This window comes from Tamandua tetradactyla, chromosome 7 (assembly GCF_023851605.1).
Source record: "Tamandua tetradactyla isolate mTamTet1 chromosome 7, mTamTet1.pri, whole genome shotgun sequence".
Classification (NCBI taxonomy): Eukaryota; Metazoa; Chordata; class Mammalia; order Pilosa; family Myrmecophagidae; genus Tamandua; species Tamandua tetradactyla.
Genome location: NC_135333.1, coordinates 39,294,975 through 39,318,253, shown reverse-complemented (window position 1 = coordinate 39,318,253; position 23,279 = coordinate 39,294,975). Strand labels below are relative to the sequence as shown.

Sequence of the window (23,279 nt, the reverse complement as noted above, 5' to 3'; positions counted from 1 at the left end):
GGCCCTTTATTTACTACTACACGCCTCAAGAGGTGGATGTTTTTATTCACTGTGAGGCTCAGAGAGGTTGTGGGACTTGTCCAAAGTCACACAGCAGAAAGAGTCTGACCCCAAAGTCAGGCTTAGCTTCCATTCCATCCTCTGACTGAATGCCATTCTGTCTCCATGGGGAACTGGAAAGAATTCCATCTATTTGTTTGGATGGATCTTCAAGGCAGTGAGTTAGCTAATTATGTTGACTACTTCGTGTGTGGGGCCCTATTGTAGCCCTGGAGGGACCAAGCGCTCAGATCATGACACGTCCTCAGGAGGCCGACGGTCCAGTTGGGAGAGAGAAAATAAGCACCTGGGCAGACAAGCTGAAAGTGGACACTGGCCAGTGCTGTGAAGAAGCTGAAATCAGGTCTGTGCCAGAGTGCTCGGGGGTGGGTTGGCCAGGGCAGCCCGAGGCTGGGTGGTGAAGGCGAGGCAGTCAGGCAGGGTCAGAGGAGGGTGTCCCCAGAAGGAGGAAGGAGGGCAGAGCAGGCCAGTCTCGTGTCCCCCTGGCTCACCAGGCACTGCACTCTAGGGACCCCCTCTGGATGAATTTCCAGGGCTGCCGCAACAAAGCGCCGCAAACTGGGGGACTTAAGACCAATGGCGTTTGTTCTTTCACAGTTCTGAGGCCAGAAGGCCAAAATCAAGGGGTCGGCAGGGCTGCTGTCCCACTGAAACCTTGAGAGGAGGCTCCTTCTCGGTCTCTTCCAGCTTCTGGGGGTCCCGGTGCTCCTTGGCGCATGGCTGCACCCCTCTGGTCTCTGCCTCCGTCCTCACATGGCCTTCTCCCCCCATGTGTCTCTGTGTCCTCTTCTTTTTATAAAGATCCCAGCCACTGAATCTAGGGCCCACTCTAAATCCAGGGTGACTTCCTCTCAAGATCCCCAACTAATTCCATCTGAAAAGACTTCATTTCCAAAGAAGGCCCCATTTCGTGGGTTTTGGGTGGACCCGATTTTGGGGGGCTTTATTTACTCCCCATACACCCTCTTACCTTCCCAGCAGCTCCCTCTGGCCTCTTTTGCTGGCCTCTAAACCTAGCCCACCCCCGATATTCCCCAGCATGAGAGAGTCACCACCATCTATCCAGAAGCACAAGCCAAGACCTAGATTGCAGATTCTTCTTTTCCCTCATCCCTGACATGGTGCCCATCAAGCCCTGAGGATTCTACCCCCACCCCAATTCCAGACTCTGCCTTCTTCTCTCCAACTCCACTGCCACCACCTCACCCAGATTCCCATCATCTCTGGTCTGGGCCTCCTAACTTGTCCCCCCGGCCACCCAGCTGTTGGAGAGAGCTCTGCGAAGCACAAATACGATCACACCTCTCTCCCGCTTAGAGCCTTCCAGTGCCTTCCCCTCTCACAGAATAAAACCCACACTCCTAACCCTGGCTCAGGAAGCCTCGTCCCTGCCCCTGCCTCCCTCCCCATCCCTGTCTCACAACACTGTTCTCCTCGTGTGCCCTGTCCCGGGGGACTCTGTCCTTCTGTCTGTACCCTCAGTACTCCGAGCTGTCCCCCCACCTTGGGTCTTTGCCCTTGCTGTGACTTCCCAGGCGTGCCCTCCCTCCAGACGCTACGTGATTGGCTTCCTCGGGTTACTTAGGCTTCTTTTTCCCTTTTTTTATTGCGGTGAAATTCACATCACATAAACGTAACCGTTTGAAAGTCTACAATTCAGTGGCATTTTGTACATTCACAATATTGTCTAGTTTCCAAACCTTCTCATCACCCCAAAAGGAAGGGCTGCCCCATTAAACTGTCAGCCCTACCGCCCCAGCCCCCAGCAATCACTCATCTCCTTTCTGCCTTGATGGATTTGCCCCTTCTGGACATTTCATATCCAGGGAGTCAGAGAAGGGACGGCCTTCTGTGCCTGGCTCCCTCCACTGTGCATGACGTTTTTGGGGTTCATCCACACAGCCGAGGTCAGCGCTTAGGGACCCTCTCAAACGCCGTTCCTCGGGGAACCTTCCCTGGCTCCTGATCCCCGCCCCCAAGGTGCTCTCTCCCACCTGTTTGCTTTTCTTCCTGGCTGTGTGGCCAGCTGACTTGGTGCCCCTGCTCCCCAGTAGGTCGTTACCTCTGGTGGGGTGCAGATCTCTGCCTCATCCCTGGGATTTTTGTAATGCACCTCGGACTTCTCATTTGCAGAATAAAGGGAGTGCCTTATAAATATAAAATGCTTTCCAAGTGTTAGCTGATGTTATTCCGTGTGAAAGGAGAGGTGGGTTCCTACCTGAGGCAGCGTGCCCTCATGGCTAGGATTCTGAGTCCAGCGGTCACACATGCTTGGCTGGACCTGCACGTCCCCACTTATGAGCAGTGTAGCCAGAGGCTTCCATTGGCCTTATCTACTGCTCAAAGCCTCAGTTTCCTCAGCTAAGAAGCAGAGGCGATCGGAGTTGCACCCTTCGAGGTTTGGGATGGGAATGACATGAGCAAATGGACGCAAAGCACTTTTTATGTCCCTGGTCACATTGTAAGTGCAGGCTATATGAGTTACGATTATTGTTATTATTACTACAATTATTATTAGAATCTGGGGAAAGAGCAAACTGAGGAGGTCTTCATAGCAGTGGTGGCCCTCGATGCCCTGGGAAGATGTGATGGCTCGGGAGGATATTCCACTCTTAAGAAATTGGGCAGTGACATTGCTATCAGTTGTCACTTACTGCCAGGTGACAGGAAGATGGAAGAAGGAATTGTCACTGCTTTATAGATCAATAAAAGGAGGCTCAGAGGGTTTTAGTAACTTGCCAGGTGGTGAAAAAGGGACCATTCCAGAGCTCATGCACTTTCCATGGCCATTTCCTACTTGGTGCTTTGCCTCTGCTCAGAGGGGAAGCCCCGGGGGACAAGGAGGGACTCCACTGAGCAGGGCACTCGGTCGAGCAGAACTGGCCATGAATCCTGCCTCAGCCTCGCACAAGTCATTGATTTCTCTGAGGCTCTGCTTCTTCATTGTCAAATGGTCATCATCATGTCTGTCTACCAGGGTTGCTGTGAGGATAAAGTGAGGTGATGATGATTAGAAGGTGGCCAGTAGAATGCCTGGCTTGTGAGAGAGAGGTGAGGGGAAGGAGAGGGAGGGAGAGGGGGGCAGAGATGGGGGAGAGAAGACAGGAGAGGGATTGGGGACAGAGAGAGATCTTTCCAGGTGGAGCTGGGGAGAGGCATTGCAAGCAGGGAGCAGCATGTGAAGGCAGGGAGGTGAGGACAGCACATGTGCACAGGGCCCAGTATGGCTGGAGCGTGGTGCAGGAGGGAGGGAATAGAAGATGAGGTTGGGAAGGTGGCAAAGACTGACTCGTGGAGGGTCACACGCAGGGGACCACATTGCTGAGCTTGGACTTGCCCCTGGTGGCAACAGGGAGCCATTCAAGTTTGAAAAATTAAGGTACAACATACATAGAGTAGACAAGGTGCACCATCCTTAAATCTCCAGGCTAAATCAAGATTTAGAAACACTTCCAGCACCCACAAAGATGGCTTGTGCTCCTTCCCAGTCAGCCACCCTCCCTGCCGAAAGAACCACAGGGCTGGCCCAGAGAGCCATGGCTTCATGTGATTGCATTTGGGCTTTCTGCGGATGGAAGCAGCCTGACTTCTCTTGGGTTCCTTCCCCCAACACAATGTCAGTGAGCTCCGTTCAGTATCACTCCTTCGTACTCTGCATGGTGTCCACAGGACAAACACACCATGATCTATTGATCCCTTGTCCTGTTGATGGCCGCGCAGGGTGCTCGCATTCTTTGGTGCTGATGAATGAAATGGCTGTGAAATACTTGCACGTGTGTGTTTCGGGGGATATGTACTCGCTCCTCTTGGGCATACACCCAACAGTGGAATTGCTAGATCATAGATAGACCTATATTTGGTGTTAATAGATTCTGCTAGACAGTTTTCCTAAGTGGAAATGGATGAGAATGATGCATGGGTCCTGGGGTACCCCCGGCAGCTGCTGGGAGCTGGGTCAGGGATGTATGGGCTGTGGCCCATTTAGGAGTGGAGAGGGACGGTGGTGGCTTGAGTGTGGACAGTCTTGAGGTTGCTGCCACTGCTTTGCAGAAAGCCTCACTGGGGACGGTTTTCAAGCTGACTTAAATCTGTGGCTCCCCACAGATGCCCTGTGCCCCTGGGGCGCCCCTGCTTCAGCAGGTCCCAGCAGCACCCCACATGGTTGTGATGCCCTCCCGCACTCATCCCTGCCCCCTTCTCTGCTGGGGCCCATTGAGGGTCACTCTCATTTCCTTCTCTGCTCCCTCAGATAAGGCAGGGGGCCCTGGAGGTCAGGGCTGGACTGTGTCTCTGACTCCCTGGACACAAATGCTGGTGGCTCTCAGGGGCTGGAGGAGAGCCCCAGGAGCTGCCAGGATGGGTGGTAGGGACTAAGCGTGGAGGGTGAAAAGGACAGGCGTCTTTCCATCTTCGCCCAGATGGACCACCAGCAGAGCAGCTTCTCCAGGCCACTTCGTTAACACTCTTTCCCCAGCAGGATATTACATTTCAGCAATTGTTAATACCCACTCATGTGAGAGAAAACAAATTAAACCCCGGTGCTGGGCTAGGGCTGGCAGGCTGATGCCAAGTGCAGCCGCCAACCGCAAGTGGGAATCGCTGTGTTTTCAAGATGGGGAGAGGGGATCAGGCTAGGGGCTGAACTGGGAGAGGGCTCTCAGAGCATCTTGTCCAGGGGATGATTTTGCAGTGAAAGGAAATGTCATCCTCAAGCCCTCACTGCTGAAATCATCCTCTTCCGACTGAGAGGTCCCTGCGAGCGTGTGGCTCCAGCATCCTCTGCTTGCCCATCCCAGATGGCTGGACATCAGGCAAGTGACTTTCTGCTACATCACAACAGGGGGTGGGGGGCCATGAGGGACCAGCTCCACCACAGCTGCTATCAACTGCACCCCTATTGTCATCCGTGACCCAGGGTCCTACCCCAGACCCACCCTGTGGCCTGTCGGCCCCCATTCTCCTTTCCTGCATGCCATGGGGTGCTGGGATGTAACACATTACCATCAGTTAAGTTATGAAGGTCTGTGACCAGGGACATCAGCTTCCGTTTTAAGGAAGCTGTGGTCCTGGGCAAGGCTCTCGCGAGCACAGTTGCCTCTTCAGCTGTGGGATCGGGGCTGTCACTGTAGCGGGGTCCCAGATTCCAGGGCAGCTCCTGCTCCGGCTCACTTTCTTTACCTCAACTCCCAGGGAGAATTCACGTCAGATGCTTGGAGCTGCGCCCCTTGGCAAGTGCCCCTGGCCTTTCTGAGCCTTGGTTTTCCCCAGGACCAAGGGGGGAAGACAAGGTTGGTACTTCTGCATGGTAAGCCTGGCCAGCTAGGAATACTCCAGCAAGCTTGGCCTCAGCTCTGGGCGTGTCCTGTACTTTGTTCCTTTTGTGCCGTCACTGACCCTGTCCCCTCTGACTGGACGGCCCTACCTGTCCTCTCCATCCCGGTCCTTCTAAACCCTGTGCCCGCCTTCTCCCCCGAACCCCATGGCTGACGGTCTGACAGCCCCTTCCCGGGCCCTGGGCTGCGGGCGAGGGGCCTCTGAGGACTCCCTGCGTGTTCTCCTTCTGAAAGGCCATTTCCCACGTCGCAGCAAGCCCGTTAAACTGTGCCCACATCCCACAGCAGCTGTGAATTGTTCTCTTGAATTCATTCATTCATTCACTCACTCATTCATTCATTCCCTCTCATTCCCAGACTCTACCATAGGCAACCATTCTCAAGCATCAGCATTAGTTCTTGATTGTGTTTTTGCGAAGCGGGTGCTGCTGTTTGCAAGCCGGTGCTTTTAGTTTGTGTTCATGATGTCACGTCATTTATCCCATCCTCCTTCTCACTTTTTAACCATCCATGCTGATTCCTTACATCCATCCACGTCCCTCCTCCACCCTCCCAGCGATGGGTGCCTGCTCCCGCCCACAGCGAGTGATCTGAGAGAAGGTGAGACTGTCCTTAGGGCAGGTGCTCTCTGGAGGGCATCCCCTGCGTCTCAGGTGTGCACTTAAGGACTCGGACACCTCCCTGGGCTCCCCGGCCTCCACCAGCGGACCAGCAGGCCCCGGGTGCCCCCTTCCCATTCAACCCGTGGCATCGTCAGACCTTCTCATTCTCACCAGTCTGATAGGTGTAAAGCGAGCCCTCGTTGTTGCTTTAATTTGGTTTTGGGGATTATTTTTGCTTTTTTTAAAAAATTTTTTATCAATTAAAAAAAATTACAAGAAACAAACATGCCCAACACATACACTCAGCAATTCACAATATCATCACATAGTTGCATATTCATCATCATGATCATTTCCCAGAACATTAGCATCAATTCAGAAAAAGAAATAAAACGACAACAGAAAATTATAACAAACAGAAAAAAAAATTTTTACAGGCCATACCCCTTACTGATCCCTTTCATTGATCACTAGCATGTCAAACTAAATGTATTTTAACATTTGTTAAACAATTTGTTAAACATTTGTTAACAATTTAGTTTTGGGGATTATTTTTGCTTTTGAGCATCTTATCCTCTGTTTGTTAACTTTCTGGGTTTCCTCTTCTATAAATTCACAACCTCTTCTTTCGTTTTTTCTTTTCTTTTTCCTAAAGGGTTGTTTGTCTTTTTCTTGTGGAGCATGTTTTTGCAATGGATTAAATTATTATTTTGATTTTATTATCTTTTTCTAATTTTACATCTGTACATTCTTTTTTTTCTGCCTCAAAACCATTTCATAGGCTATTAAAGCTCATGGGCCCTTTGTCACAGAGCTAATAAAAATTACTACCACAAAATCCTGAATAGCCGAGATACGTTGAGCTTCTACACGAGACACCGCTCTGAGTGGTTGTAAGGAAATCCAGTCCTCACACCCCCACAGGCAGGCGTTAGTACCACGACGATTATCCTCCCAGTTTCCTGAGTCGCTGAGGCACAGAGCAGGTGGTTCCTGCCAAGGCCTCTGGGCAGACAGAATTATGCCCCCCGCCCAAGGTGTCCATATTTTAACCCCCAAGACCTGTGAATATACTACTGTTTTCGTTTTCTAGCTGCTAAAACAAATACCATACAATGGGTGGCGTAATCGCAGGAACTTTTTGGCTCACGGTTCCAGAGGCTGGAAGGCTTCCTCCTCTCCAGGTGGGTCTCTCCTGGCTGGCCGGCAGTCTTTGGGGCTCCTTGGCTTTTCCATCACATGGCCACGTACATGGCAGTGTCTTCTCCTTTCCCTTCTGGGTTCCACTGACATCCGGCTTCTGGCTATTCCCCATGGTTTCTCTCCCGTGACCAATGTCCTTGGCTTATGAGGACTCCAGCCATGGGGGACGCAGGCTGACCCCCATTCGATCTGGGCACCTTAGCTGATAACATCTTCAGAGGCCCATGTTTACAAAAGCGTTCACGCCCCAGCACCAGGGGTTGGGACCCGAACATGCCTTTGTGGGGGACAAGGTTCAATCCCCGACAGTTACCTTACAGGGCAAAAGGGACTGCGAGGATGTGATGACCTTGCCAATGTGGAGATGGGGGTTATCCTGGCCTACTCAGGTTTGCCCTTTGTAATCACGTGGGTCCTGATAACGGAAGGAGGGAGGGCAGAAGAGAGAGTTAGAGAGGAGATGTGAAGACAGAGGCAGAGGTCAGGGGGAGAGAGATTGGAAGACGTTTTGTGCTGCTGGCTTTGAAGATGGAGGAAGGGGGCACAATCCAAAGAATGCGGGCAGCCTCTTAAACCAGGATAGGCAAGGAAACGGCTCTTACCTGGATTTTCCTCAAGGAACGTAGCCCTGCTGACACCTTAATTTCAGGGCTTCTGACCTCCAGAACTGCAAGAGAATAAATTTGTACTGCTTGAAGACACTGAGTTTCTGGTTATTTGTTTCAGCAGCCACAGGGGGCTAATATGTACCCACGAGTGGCAGACTCGGCACATGCCCAGGGAGCTGGCCTGGCCCCCGTGGCTCTGCACCAAGGGGGTGACATGGTCAAGACTCGTCTGGGGTCTCGGCTGGCAGACCTGCCTCCTCGGCATGTAGACATTTGTTGATGTTTGCCAACTGAGCAAATGAGTGATGGCATGACTGAGGCAGACCTCAGCCTGGCTGTGCATTTGAATCCAAAGAGCCTTAAAACCCTTCAGTGAAAAATCAGAACAGGCGTTGCCCAAAGATCCCTATAGACTGGGAGAAGGATCAAAGGAGAGGGGGGAGAAATGGGATTTAACAAATGAGTATGGCCGATGGATCACGGTATTAAAATTCCTTCTAGCCTCCAGTGCTTTGAAGCAGCTAGAGGGAAAAATCTGAGATGATAGAATGATATGACAAATTCTGGCATCTGTTCTGTAATTATTTGCTGAAGTGTGCTTTGAAAATTATTATTGCTTTTTTCTTTCTTTACTTTGTATGTATGTATATATATTTATATATGTATTTTTATTTATTTATTTTTGCATGGGCAGGCTCTGGGAATTGAACCTAGGTCTCCGACATGGCAGGCGAGAACTCTGCCACCGAGTCACCATTGCCCTGTATATATGTTATATATTTAAAATGTTAGAGAAAAAAAAACAAACCTCCAGAGGCCCCAGGTCCCAGCCTTGCCACAGAGGCTTCTGGGGTGCAGCAGTGGCTGAGAACCACTCACTCGGGAACAGGTCTTCAGAAAAGGTATCATCATGAGAACACAGCCATGATGGGCTCTGTGGAAGAATAGAATATATTTTGTCAAAAATAATTTTGAGGTCACCTTTTGGTTGGAATGTATCTCTTCCACATGTTGAGTGTTTTTGCAAGGATGTGGGGGCAGTGAGGGAGGAGTCGTTTGTTCATTCGTTCATTCATTCATTCGTTCATTTGTGCCCTACTGTTATGGGACACCTAGACACTTGGCCTCGTCCTGGTCTTACAGAACCCGCCTTCCTGGGGTTTTCAGTCTGGAAGGGAGGCAGACAGACAAAGAATCATAAAAATAAATGTCAATACAATCTGCGATGAGGTGGAGAAAGTATGTGGGGTCCCAGGTAGAAGGAAAACAGGGAGCCCTCACTTTGATTTGGGAGTTGGGAAAGCCTCTTGGAGAAATTGGAACTCAAGCTTTCGAGAGCCTGCAGCTGTGCCAGGTACATAGTGGGGCCTGTAAAAGCATTTGTAGAATGGGGGAGTGAATGGAAGCAATGACTGGTCTGGGGAAGAGCCAAGTTGGGCAGAGGGAACATGTGGGTGGAGGCTTGGCCATGGGTTCCTTGGGGGGCACCCCCAGGAGTTTATGTAAGGCCTACAGCTCTGCAGCAAGACCTCACTTGCATGGGCCTCCTCCAAGCCCTTTTTCTGAGCCTGTCCTGTGCTTACTCTTGGCCTTTGAAAAGGCTATTCTGGCTTCAGCAAATGGACTACATTGGACAAGCTGGAAGGCAGAGTGGTGGCACATACTGGAGGTGGCCCGGGAGGTGGAGAGAAGGAATTAGATTCCAGCTCCATTTACAGGTATAGTTGGAAGGACTCAGAGCAGGGGAAGGGAAGGATTTGTCATGGATGACTCGGGTGTGAGTAACTGGGTGGGTGGTGTTCCATTTACTGAGGTGGCAAGACTGGGAGAGAAGCAGAATTGATGGGCAAAAAAACAAGTGTTAGGTTGTGGCAGTTCTGGGGAAGAGGCATATAGAAAAGACAGAAAATACAATTGAGGGAATCCTCTACAATTTTCTGAATTCATGGTTTAGGGCATTTGGCCTGACAGCTGATCAAAGCAACTTCATCTTTGGCTCCTACAAATGTGTATAGGGGGTGGGGCTGCGGGGGGAGGTCAGAACCCCACCCCTTATTCAAAGGGACTATAGTGAGTGTTAAGGAGAGGAGCATCTAACTGAGGCTTTCTTCTGGATATCATCAGAAGAAAAGAGAATGCTTGTTTCTTAGAGAGAACCCTTGCAGGGAGTGCTGCACAAAATGGCAGGGTAGGACACTTTGCAAATGGTTCCCTTTACTAGGAAAATGAAAGAGCTGGGAAATGAGATAATTTAACTATGTGGTAACCATGGAACCAGAGTGGATGTTTAGAACAATTACAGGAGAGGCAAGGGAAACCTGTAGTTGAGCTTTTGTCAATGAAAGTACAAACCAGTGAGCAGTTTTTATTTTTCAGCCCCATGACAGGGACTGTGGAAATGGCTGCAGAGTAGGTGGCTGGGGCCAGAACTGGCAGAGGAAACCATCTCTTCACAAAGTTGGGGTTAAGGGTTGAGGTCCATCTGGGGTATCCCTGAGGGACCAGCATGGAAGCTGGCTTCAGTTTTGTTCCCCGGGGCAGTGGCACTTCCAGCCTCCCACCAGCATCCACCTTTGGCATAAGCAGCCAGTGTTTGGTATACACAGTGTTCTTTGGCTGTTTGTTTTGCTTTTCTCTTCTGAGTGTGGGCACTTACTGGCAGATGCCTAAGGGCCCAGCCTAGGCTCTGGCCTTGGTTTCAGCCCTCTCAGGAGCAGCAGCTTCTGGCCCAGCACCAAACTCTACTATCCATAAAGACTCAGGGCACTGTTTCATTGATTGGGTTTCTTCTTTCTCTGTTCTGTGTGGTTTGGTCAGGTGGATCCCTGAGGGCCCAGGCCTTGGTTTCTTTCAGAAGCAATGTTTTCTGTCCATACACCAGCATCTGCAGGGACATAAAGAGTTGGTGTGTCTCCTTTTCTTTTTCTTTTTTTCTTTGGGGAGGGTGCTGCAGGTGGTTGGTCTATTTTTTTCTTCTTCTCTGTTTTGTATTTTTGAGATCCCTGAGGGATGAGCAGGGACACTGGTCTGGGTTTTGGTCTCAATAGCAGCAGTTTTTGGCTTTCCACTGGCACATAACAAGAGGTTTGGAGAGGGAGTGCACATCATTCTTTTTTCCTTGTTTTTTCCCCCCCTTCATGGGTGTTTTGCCAGTATTTTCCTATTTCCTTTCTTTTTTGCTTGTTTGCTTGCTTGCTTTCTTCTTGTTCTTAGTATGGTGGACTGAAGAGTGGGAGAACTAGAGTTCCAGGGTGACCACAACATAATACTTAGGACATCCAGTTCTTAACAAAAAAATTACAAAACATACAAGCAGACAGGAAAGTGTGGCCCAATCATAGGACAAAAAGAATTCGATGGAAAATATTCCTGAAGAAGTTTAGTGTCTGGAATTACTAATCAAAAATCTTAGAATAGTGCTCATAAATAGGATCAATGAACTAAAGGAAAATATACAAAAAAACTAAAGGAAATATGTAAAACAATATATGAACAAAAAGATGAGATAAAAATGAGATAGAAATTGTAAAGAAGTACCAAATGGAAATTCTGGAAATTAAAGTTCAATAAATGAAGTGAAAAATTCACTAGAGGGGTCCAAAGGCAGATTGGAGGAGGCAGAGGAAAGGATCAGCAAACTCAAAGATAAGACCATTGAAATGAGGAACACACACACACACACACAAAAACAGAATGGAAAAATTTAACAGAGCCTGAGGAAACTGTGGTGCAACATCAAGCATACCAATAGATGCATCACAGGAGTCCCGGAAAGAGAAGAGAAAGATTAAGGGCCAGAAAAAATATTTGAAGAAATAATGGTTGAAAACTTCCCAGATCTGATGAAAGATACGAATATACAAATCCAAGATATTCAATGAATGCCAAGGATGAACCCAAACAGATTCAGACCAAAACACATTTGGATTAAAACTGTCCAATGCCAAAAACAAAGAAAGAATCTTAAAAACAGCAGGAGATGGTATGGGATGTAATCCCATACAGAGAATGCTTAATAAGATTAAAATCTGATTGCTCAATAAGAACTATGGATATCAGAAGTCAGTGAGAGGATGTTCTGGTTTGAAATGATGTATGGATCCTAGAAAAGCCATGTTTTAATCCTAATCCCATTTTGTAAAGGGAGCCATTTCTTCTAATCCCTATTCAATATTGTATGTTTGAAACTGTAACCAGATCATCTCCCTGGAGATGTGATTTAATCAAGAGTGGTTGTTAGGAATGTCTCCACCAATTTGGGTAGGTCTTGATATGTTTCTGGAGTCCTATAAAAGAGGAAACATTCTGGAGTATGAAGGAGATTCAGAGAGAGCAGAGAATGCTGCAGCACCACAAAGCAGAGTCCACAGCCAGCGACCTTTGGAGATAAAGAAGGAAAACGCCTCCCGGGGAGCTTCATGAAACAGGAAGCCAGGAGAGAAAGCTAGCAGATGATGCCATGTTGGCCATTTGCCCTTCCAGCCGAGAGAGAAGCCCTGACTGTGTTCACCATGTGCCTTCTCACTTGAGAGAGAAACCCTGAACTTCATCGGCCTTCTTGAACCAAGGTGTGTTTTCCTGGATGGATGCCTTTGACTGGACATTTCTATAGACTTGTTCTAATTGGGACATTTTCTCAGCCTTGTACTGTAAACTAGTAATTTACTAAATTCCCCTTTTTTAAAAGCCATTCCATTTCTGGCATATTGCATTCTGGCAGCTAGCAAACTAGAACTGAGGACATATTTAAAGTTCTGAAAGAAAAAATATGAGACCTATAAATAATATACCTGGCAAAGTTGCCCTTCAAAAATGAGAGAGAAATGAAGACACGTCTGGACAAACAAAAACTGAAGGAGTTCATTACCACTGTACCTGCCTTACAGAAAATGCTGAAGAGAGTCTTCCATGTTGAAAGGAAAGAACGCTAGAGGGTATCTTAAAGCTGAATAAAGAAATAGACATCTCCAGTGTAAGTGACAATATAAGTAAATATAAATGCCAGTATTATTTTATTTTTTCATTTGTAATGATGTCTTTTACTTCTTATAAGCCTTAAAATTCAAATGCACAGAAACAAGCACAAATTTTGTTACTGGACACACAAGGCATAAAGATAATTTGTGACATGAACAACATAAAAGGGAGGGATGGAAGGACATGTGTATAGTGTGTGTGTAAGCTCTTGAAGCCAAATTGCAATCACCATAAAATACATTGCAATAGATTTAGGATGAGAAATGCAATTCCCATGGTAATTGTCATGGTCAGGTTCATGTGTCAACTTGGCCAAGTGGTGGTACCTGTTTGTCTGGTTGGGCAAGTGCTGGCCTGTCTGTTGCAATGAGGACATTTCAAAGAATTAAATCATGATCATGTCAGCTGCATCCACAGCTGATTCCATTTGTAATCAGCCAAGGGGAGTGTTTTCTGCAATGAGTGATGCTCAATATAATCATGGAAGCCTTTTAAGGAGGATTCAGAACAGACAGTCTCTCTTCCTGCTCCAGCTGGTGAATCTCTCCTGTGGAGTTCGTCCCTCCATCAGAATCATTGGCTTCATAGCCTGTCCTGCAGATTTTGGACTCGGTGTTCCCATGGTCATGTGAGACACTTATAAATTTTATATTTGCGAGTGTTCCCTGTTGATTCTGTTTGTCTAGAGAACCCTAACTAATACAGACACCAAAGCAAGGCATTCTCATCAGAACTAATGAGAGCAAACACTGTTTCCTCTAAGTGTATTTTGTCCTAATTGTATAGTTGCAAGCATAAGTGGGATGCCAAAAATGGACACCTAATGCCAACAACTAGCTGTTCCCAGCCTCTACTTTCTTCATCCTCCAAAAGAAAGGTCTACCTTGGCATACATCATCTCCACCAAATTTTTACCATTTCCCTGAATACCATCACATCCTATATGACTATACCTGATTCCACCTTGCCAGGCAGTTAACAGTACAGCAGGCATCCAACAATCAAAAAATGGGTTTGACTGATGGCAGAGAACAGAGTCTGAGATAAGCTTTCCTGTTAACCACTGAATAAGTCAGTCACAGCAAACTTCTTATTGCTCAGTGTGCTGGTTTGAAAGGAAGTATGCCCCCTAAGAAAAGCCATGTTTTAATATAAGTCCCATTTCATAAAGGTAGAATAATTCCTATTCAATACTGTATATTTGAAACTGTAATCAGATCATCTCCCTGGATGACGTGATTTAGTCAAGAGTGGTTGTTAAACAGGATTAAGGGACGACATGTCTCCACCCATTTGGGTGGATCTTGATTGGTTCATTGGAGTCCTATAAAAGAGGAAATATTTTGGAGAATGAGAGATTCAGAGAGAGCGACACTACAAAGCAGAGAGTCCACCAGCCAGTGACCTTTGGAGATGAAGAAGGAAAATGCCTCCCGGGAAGCTTCATGAAACTGGAAGCCAGGAGAGAAAGCTAGCAGATGACGCCATACTCGCCATGTGCCCTTCCAGCCAAGAGAGAAGCCCTGACTGTGTTCTCCATGTGCCATCTCACTTGAGAGAGAAACCCTGAACTTCATCGGCCTTCTTGAACTAAGGTATCTTTCCCTGGATGCCTTTGATTGGCTATTTCTATAGACTTGTTTTAATTGGGGCATTTTCTCGGCCTTAGAACTGTAAACTAGCAACTCATTAAATTCCCCTTTTTAAAATCCATTCCATTTCTGGTATATTGCATTCCAGCAGCTAGCAAACTAGAATACTCAGGAAGTAACATTGCAAAAAAAAACAACAAACAAACAAACAAAAAAAACAGCAGGCTTCACGATCTATACATTTTTGTCAACAATGTATTATTAGGCTCCTTAAAGCACACAATATTAACACAAAGGGTCTGGGAAAGAAGTATGTGAATAAACCTTCCTGAGTGGGCTAAAAACATGAAGATATTTGTGTCCCATGTGAGTGCGCACCAGAGGGTGACTTTAGCAGAGGAAGGTTTTAATAATCAACTGGATAAGATGACGCATTCTGTGGATACCAGTCAGCCTCTTTCCCCAGCAACTCCTGTCATTGCCCAATGGGCTCATGAACAAAGTGGTCATGGTGATAGGGATGGAGGTTATGCATGGGCTCAGCAACATGGACTTCCACTCACCAAGGCTGACTTGGTTACAGCCACTGCTGAGTGCCTAATCTGCCAGCAGCAGAGACCTACACTCACCCCTCAATATGGCACCATTCCCCGAGGTGACCAGCCAGCTGCATGGTGGCAGGTTGATTACATTGGACCACTCCCTTCATGGAAGGGGCAGCAATTTGTTCTAACTGGAATAGAAATATACTCTGGATATGGGTTTGCTTTCCCTGCACGCAATGCTTCTGCCAAAACTACCATCCATGGGTTTACAGAATGCCTTATCCATCATCATGGTATTCCAGATAGCATTGCTTCTGATCAAGGAACACACTTCACAGCAAATGAAGTGAGGGAATGGGCACATGCTCATGGAATTCTCTGTTCTTACCATGTTCCCCATCATCCAGAAGCAGCCGGATTGATAGAATGGTGGAATGGCCTTTTGAAAACTCAATTATGGTGCCAACTAGGTGGCAAAAACTTGAAAGGCTGGGGTAATGTTCTCCAGGAAGCTGTGTATGCTCTGAATCAGCGTCCGCTGTATGGTGCTGTTTCTCCCATAGCCAGGATCCATGGGTCCAGGAACCAAGGGGTAGAAGTGGGAATGGTGCCACTCACTGTTACTCCTAGTGATCCACTAGGAAAATTTTTGCTTCTTGTCCCTGAGACCCTGAGCTCTGCTGGTCTACAGGTTTTAGTTCCAAAAGGGAGAGTGCATCCACCAGGAGAAACAACAATGATTCCATTGAACTGGAATCTAAGACTGCCACCTGGTCACTTTGGGTTACTCATGCCCCTGGATCAACAAGCCAGGAAGGGGATTGCATTATTGTCTGGGGGTAATTGACCCTGACTATCAGGGGGAAATAGAATTGCAACTACACAATGGAGGTAAAGAAGAGTTTTCTTGGAATATAGGAGATCCCTTAGGGTGTCTTTTAGTACTACCATGCCCTGTGATTAAAATCAATGGAGAACTGCAAAAGTCCAATCCAGGCAGGACTACCAATGGGTCTGAAACTTCAGGAATGAAAGTTTGGGTCACCCCACCAGGCAAAGATCCACGGCCAGCTGAAGTGCTTGCTGAGGGTAAAGGGAACATGGAAATGGTAGTGGAAGAAGATAGTGATAAATATGAACTATGACCACATGATCAGTTACAGAAATGAGGACTGCGATGCTGTTTCGTTCCTGTTATACTATTTAAGTTGTAAGATATCAAGTTTAAGAATAAATATTACCCAAGGACTTGCACCCTGTTCTGGAGAGAGTTAATGTGTTTCCAGTTATATGCAGGACAGTTGAGTATTGTGAGGTGAAAGAAAAAAATGTGTTTTAATGTTTTTTATTTAGAAATTAGGTATAGTTTAAGGTGATATATATAGCTGCCAAGTTGACAAGGGGTGGATTGTCATCGTCAGGTACATGTGTCAACTTGGCCAAGTGGTGGTACCTGTTTGTCTGGTTGGGCAAGTGCTGGTCTGTCTGTTGCAATGAGGACATTTCGTAGAATTAAATCACAATCACAATATCAGCTGCATCCACAGCTGATTCCATTTGTAATCAGCCAAGGGGAGTGTCCTCTGCAATGAGTGATGCTCAATCTAATCACTGGGGGCCTTTTAAGGAGGATTCAGAACAGACAGGCTCTCTTCCTGCTGTGGCTGGTAAGCCCCTCCTGTGGAGTTCGTCCAGACCCTCCGTTGGAATCTTCGGCTTCACATCCTTCCCTGCAGATTTTAGACTCTGCGTTCCCATGGTCACATGAGACACTTTTATAAATTTTATATTTGCAGGTGTTCCCTGTTGATTCCATTTCTCCAGAGAACCCTAACTAATACAGTAATCATAAAGAAACTATTTTAAAATAAAAATGAAAGAAAAGGATAAGTTATTCAAAATAGCCCATTATAAAAGATAATCTAAAAGAGGAAGGCTGTAATGGAGGAAAGGAGGGACAAAAATGGTACAAGACTTACAAATAACAATTAGAAATGACCAAAGTAATTATTGTCTTATCAGTAATTATCTTAAATGTAAATGTATTTAAAACTCTCCAATCAAAAGGCAAAGATGGGCAGCATGGATAAGGAAACACAGCCCAACAATAAGCTCTTTACAAGAGACTTACCTTAGAACCATAGATACAACTAGGTTGAAAATGAAAGGGTGGAAGAAAATATTTCATACAAATAGTATTCAAAAGAGAGCTGGGATGGCTATATTAATATCAGACAAAATGGACTTGAAATAAAGAAAATATATATCAGTATATCAATAAAAGGATCAAATCAATAAGGAGATTTAGCAATTAAAAATATATATCCACCTAACTTCAGAGCACCAAAATATATGAAGCAAACATTGACAGAATTAAAGGGAGAAATAAAAAGTTCTACAATAACAGTTGGAGGTTTCAATACACCACCTTCAATACTGGATAGAACATCTAAACAGAAGTTCAGTAAGGAAATAAGGGACCTGAACAAGCTATAAACCAACTAGATCTAACTGACATATACAGAACTTTTTACCCAATAACAGGACTACACATTCCATTGAAGTGTGCACACTCACTGTCTTGGATAGGCCATATGTTTTAGCACAAGAGAAGTCTGAATAAAATTTAAAATTTTGAAATCATAAAAATTAATATCTCCAACCACAGTGAAATGAAGCTAGAAATCAATAACAAAAGAGGAACTGAAAAATTGACAAATATATATAAATTAAATAGCACACTGTTAAACAACCAATGGGTTGGTGAAGAAATTACAACAGAAGTTAGGAGATACTTAGAGACAATCAACATAATATATCACATAAATAGAATGAAGGATAAAGACCACATGCTGAACTCAATAGGTACAGAAAAGGCGTTTGAAAAAATTCAGCCCCCACCCCTTTTTTTTAATTAAAAACCTTCAGAAAAGTAGGGATAGGAGCAAATTTTCTCAACATGATGAAGGGCATTTATGAAAACTCTACAACTAAGATCACATTCAATGGCAAAAGGTTTAACGCTTTCCCTATGAGATGAGAAATGAGCAAGGATGCCTGCTTTCACTATTGCTAGTCAATATAGGACTAGAAGTTCTTGTCAGAATAATCAGGCCAGAAAAAAGAAATAAAAGGAATCTACATTGGGAAAAAAGAAGTAGAATGATCTCTATTTGAAGATGATAGGATATTACATACAGAAAATTCAAAGGATTCCTCCAGAAAACTATTAGAGCTAATAAACGTATTTAGGAAAGTGACAGGGATACAAGATCAATACGCAAAACACAATTGTACACTAGCAATGAACAACCTGAAGAGGAAATTAAGAAAAATTCCATTTATAATAGCATCTAAAAGAATAAAATATCCAAGAATAAATTTAACTAAGGATGTAAAAGACTTGTATATTAAAAACTACAAAACACTGCTGAAAGAAATGAAAGAAGACATTGCTAATATGTCAGTGTTACCAAAGCAAAATACAAATTCAATGCAATATTTACTAAAATTCCAGCTGCTTGTTTTGCAGAAATGGGAAAACTGATCCTCAAATTAGTATGGAACTGCAAGAAGCCCCCAAAGCCAAAATAATCTTGAAAAAGAAAAGCATGATTGGGGTACTCACAGTTCCCAATTTCAAAAACAGCAGTAATCAAAACAGTGTGGTATGGGCAAAAACAAAATAGACAAATAGATCAGTGGAACAAATTGAGAGTCCAGAAATAGACCACACATCTAGGGCCAAATGATTTCGATGAGGAGCTAAGTATATGCAATGAAGAAAGAAAAGTCTCTTCAACAAATGGTGTTGGGATTTTGGATAAGCACATGCAGAAGAATGGATTTAGACCCCTACCTCACACCATATTTAAAAATCAATGCAAAATGGACCAAGGATCTAAATAAGTGCTAAAACTATAAAACTCTTAGAAGATGACATAGAGGCAAATCTTCATGACCTGGGATATGACAATGGATTTTTAGATATGATACAAAAAGCATACGCAACAAAAAAAACTAAAAAAACATTTGATTTCATCAAAATTTGAAACTTCTGTGCATCAAAGGAAATTTCAAGAAAATGAAAAGGCAACATACAGAATGAGAGAAAATCATTTCAAACCATATATTGGATAACAATTTAATATCCAGAATATATAAAGAACAATGCAATAATAAAAAGACAATCACTCCAATTTAAAAATGGGCAAGGGATTTGAGTAGACATTTCTGCAGAGGAAATATACAAATGGCCAATAAACACATGAAAGATGCTCAACACTATTAACTATTAGGGAATTGCAAATTAAAAAAATAATAAGATGGCACTTCACGCCCACAAGTATGGATATCATTAAAGAAAAAAAAACAGATAATAACAAGTTTTGGAGGGGATGTGGAGAAATTGGAACTCTAGTGCATTGTTGGTGAGGGTAGCCACATAGAAAGCAATATGGCAATTCCTCAAAAAGTTAAACACAGAATTACTATTTTATTTGGCAGTCCCACTTCTAGGTATACACACAAAGAGCATGAAACAGGATGCTAAATGGGTACTTGTACACTGATATTTATAACAGCATTATTCACAGAAGCCAAAAGCTGAAAACAATCTAATTGCCATCAGCAAAATCAATGGATAAGCAAAATGTGGTTCAAAAATTGCATCATATCACTTATGAGAGGTGATTAGAAATAGCAAACTTACAGAGATAGAAAGCATATTAGCGTTTACTGAGGAAGGGGAGATGGAGGGGGGAATAGGAGTGTTTGTAAAAACCAAAAAAACAAAAAAAGGAAAATACAAACACAAGGGAGGGAATTAGGTATAGCTGTGAGTTGGGAGCAGGTTCTCATGCTTTGTGAAGCTCTGATCCCTGTGATTGGGGAGAGGATCCAGTAGGACTTTCTGATTGGAGACTGGACCTACTCCTGCAGTAGAGATCCTTCCCATGGGCACTGGGAGGGGCACAGTTGGTATCTTTCCTGAAAACCATGAAGTATGCATTGTGGGGCCAGCCACTGAGAGAGGGAAGGAGAGGGGAGAGGAAAGGAAGGGAGGGTAGAGGAGGAGAGCCACAGAACCCGCCAATCTCCTGATATAGGGATGGATTTTCCTCTTTTTCATCTTTTCTGCCACTTCAAGGATGCTGAAAAGCTCTAAATTGTGAGATACAGCCAAAAAGAACCTTTTACAGCTGCTGCTGCCACCTGTCTCTACAATCTCTGCCAAAGGGAACGTGTAGAGGGGGTGCCAGCAGTCAGGCCCTCAAGTTGCCTGAGTCAGCCCCAGCAAAACTGGCCAGGAAGATTTGCTCACCTCTTCCCTCCTTTCCTTTCCTACCCATCCCTACCCTCCATTCTTCTCCCCCACTGCCCTACCCTACCTCCTCCTTGTCCCTTACCCTACCCTAACTATCCCCTGTCCCCTCTCCTCTCCACCTCTCCTCTCTTTTTCCTCTTCCTAGCTCTTGTTCCTTCTTCACTTACTGCTCTTTTTGCTTCCCTTTCCTTCTGCCTTTCTCTCCTGTCTCTTCACTATCTTTTCTGTCCCTTCCTAGCCCCTTTTCCCCTTCCCATCCCCTCTTCCTTTCTTTTTCCTGACTCTATCTGTGAATTTCTGATAAGGGCCAATGTGCCAGGTGCTCTCCTACATGCCAGAGACCCTGTGGCAACAATGCCAGGCCTGGCCCCTGACCCCAGGGAGTTTACAGTCTAGCAGGGAAGAGAGACACTATTCAAATAGCAAACTGATATGTAATTAAAAGTGGAGAGAAGAGCTCTGAATGAAAGATACGGACTATGAGAACATTAACTGGGAAGTTGACCTAGAAGGGGGTCAGGGCAGTTTTCTGTGGGAAACCCAAAAAGACACTTGGCCTACAGTCCAGAGGGCAAAGAGGAGTCTGAGTAGCTGTAACGGGCTGGAGATGGCATTGCAAAAGCCCTGTGACCTTCATTCACTTTAGTGAACATGTATAACTTTATAATAACAAGAGATAAACTCATTTACCTTTTGGAAAACAGACTAGTTTGGGAGAAACTGAAAATAAGGAATGCATTGGGGGAGGTTACTGCACTAATTTTAGCAGGAATGATGAAGGCTTAAGCCAGGGCAGGGTTCCTGCTTCATGACAGTATTCTCTGCATCCCTTCTCTCTCTACACCATTCCTTTTTAAGACATAGTTTTGAAGTGACCAGTCTTACTGAAGAGAGAAATAATAAAGTGCATTCAGAAATTAATGGCACTTAGTGATTTCTTTCAGGAGGCATTTACTTTTCAGTAGGCACAAGAAGCAATTCTCCAATGATGGAAGTTTGGGATTTGGGATGAGGGAAGGCATTTTTTTTTGTTTGTGAGGTGTTTTCTAATTCCTTCAGATCCTATCATATGAACCAAATTCAATGCGTTCCCTCTCCCACACATTCACCCATGAACTCCTGATTCTTCTCTGTAGTTTGACTCCCATTATAGAGCCCTACACAGTGCTCTTAGCTGTGGTACCAGCTAAGTGGGAAGAGAAGGACACTGTGATTTGAGATGCATAGGGAAGTTATTGCAGAAGGCACATTTCACCTAAGACTTTCATGCATGGGACAAGGATATGGGTTAATTTGGGATGCTCCTTGTCCATGGGGGAACCAGACTCCTTATTCTGTGTCTTATCCACATAATGGTGTTCTCTAAGCTCACACGGTATAACACTTTTTCATTTAAACTGAACAATAACCTATTATTAGGGAGAGCAGACATTATCCCTTATGCTGAATCCATCAACAGGGATTCAGCACTACCTTAAAAATGACTCACCCAAATTGACTCACCTTTTTCTAACACTACCTTTGCCACCCTAGTCCAAACCATGATCATCTCTTGCATGAAAAAGGCTCATAGCCTCTGGGCTGGTTTGAAAGGATGTGTGTCCCCTAGAAAAGCCATGTTTTAATCTAAATCCCATTTAATAAAGGCAGAATAATCCCTATTCAATACTGTACATTTGAAACTGTAATGAGATCATCTCCCTGGAGCTGTGATTTAATCCAGAGTGGTGGTTAAGCTGGATTAGATGACGACATGTCTCCACCCATTTTGGTGGGTCTTGGTTAGTTTCTGAACTCATATAAAAGAAGAAACATTTTGGAGAATGAGAGATTCAGAGAGAGCAGAGAAGAATGACATAGCCATGAGAAGCAGAGACCCCACAAGCCAGCGACCTTTGGAGATGAAGAAGGAAAATGCCTCCCAGGGAGCTTCATGAAACAGGAAACCAGGAGAGAAAGCTAGCAGATGATGCCTTGCTTGCCACGTGCCCTTCCAGCTGAGAGAGAAACTGATGGTGTTCACCATGTGCCTTTCCAGAATGAGAGACAAACCCTGTACATCATCAGCCTTCTTGAACCAAGGTATTTTTCTCTGGATGCCTTTGATTGGACATTTCTATAGACTTGTTTTAATTGGGACATTTTCTCTGCCTTAGAACTGCAAACTAGCAACTTATTAAATTCCCCTTTTTAAAAGCCATTCCTTTTCTGGTATATTGCATTCCGGCAGCTAGCAAACTAGAACAGCTTCTTAGTGCTTCCACTCTTAGCACTGCAATATGATCTCCACCAGAAACTAGAGTGACCTTTTAGAAATGTTAATGAAATCATACCATTTCCCTGCTAAATTTTTTCAATGGGATTCTTGCTTCTGATTATGGTAGTCTGGTTTGCATCAGAACATACTCCAAATGAAAACAACTAGACAAACTGTTTAAGGTGTGTGTGTATGTGTGCATGTGTGTGTATGTATGTGTGTGTGTGTATGTGTAATACCAAACCATGAGGGGCATGAGGGATCAAGATCCTAGAGAGGAGAAAACTTATTAAAATGAGACTAATATTTAGCACCTCTTTCTCCCTCAACGTATTTGCTTATTCCTAAGAATCCAGAAGCAAGAAAATGAGAAGCCAAGCAGAAAGTAGTGGTCAAACAGAACTTTAAGCAGTTTCACAGGGCTGGGAAGAAAAAAAAAATTAGAGGTAGTAGAGCAGGCAGAACTTGAGGGGCTAAGATTTGGGAAAGAAGAGAAGCATAGAGACGTGATTCTACTACTTTGTACTGCTGTTCCTCTCAAGACATTTACTAATTTGTGAGCAACATGGGCTCAAGGGGTGTGAAACAGAGCAGAAAGTGACTATAAGAAGATGAGAAGCTAAGCAAATATTTTGGCAGCTTCACAGTGCTGGAAAGCAAGAATTGGAGTTCAGAACACACTAAGGAGGAGAAGCTCTGGTAAACAACCCAGACTTTTTGCTAAGAATCCTAAAGGGCTTTCCCCAAGTAAAAGGATAAACTTGAAATAAACCAAG

At 44.9% G+C, this 23,279-nt stretch overlaps 1 long non-coding RNA gene across 1 annotated transcript in view; it reads left to right on the top strand.

Annotated features, from left to right (window-relative positions):
* The first annotated feature begins 213 nt into the window (after positions 1-213).
* The window catches only part of LOC143689603 (uncharacterized), a 56,029-nt gene continuing 32,963 nt past the window's right edge, over positions 214-23,279 (top strand). Inside the window, exon 1 of the long non-coding RNA XR_013178847.1 lies at positions 214-403. This is a non-coding gene — a long non-coding RNA (uncharacterized LOC143689603). The remainder of the gene's footprint in view (positions 404-23,279) is intronic.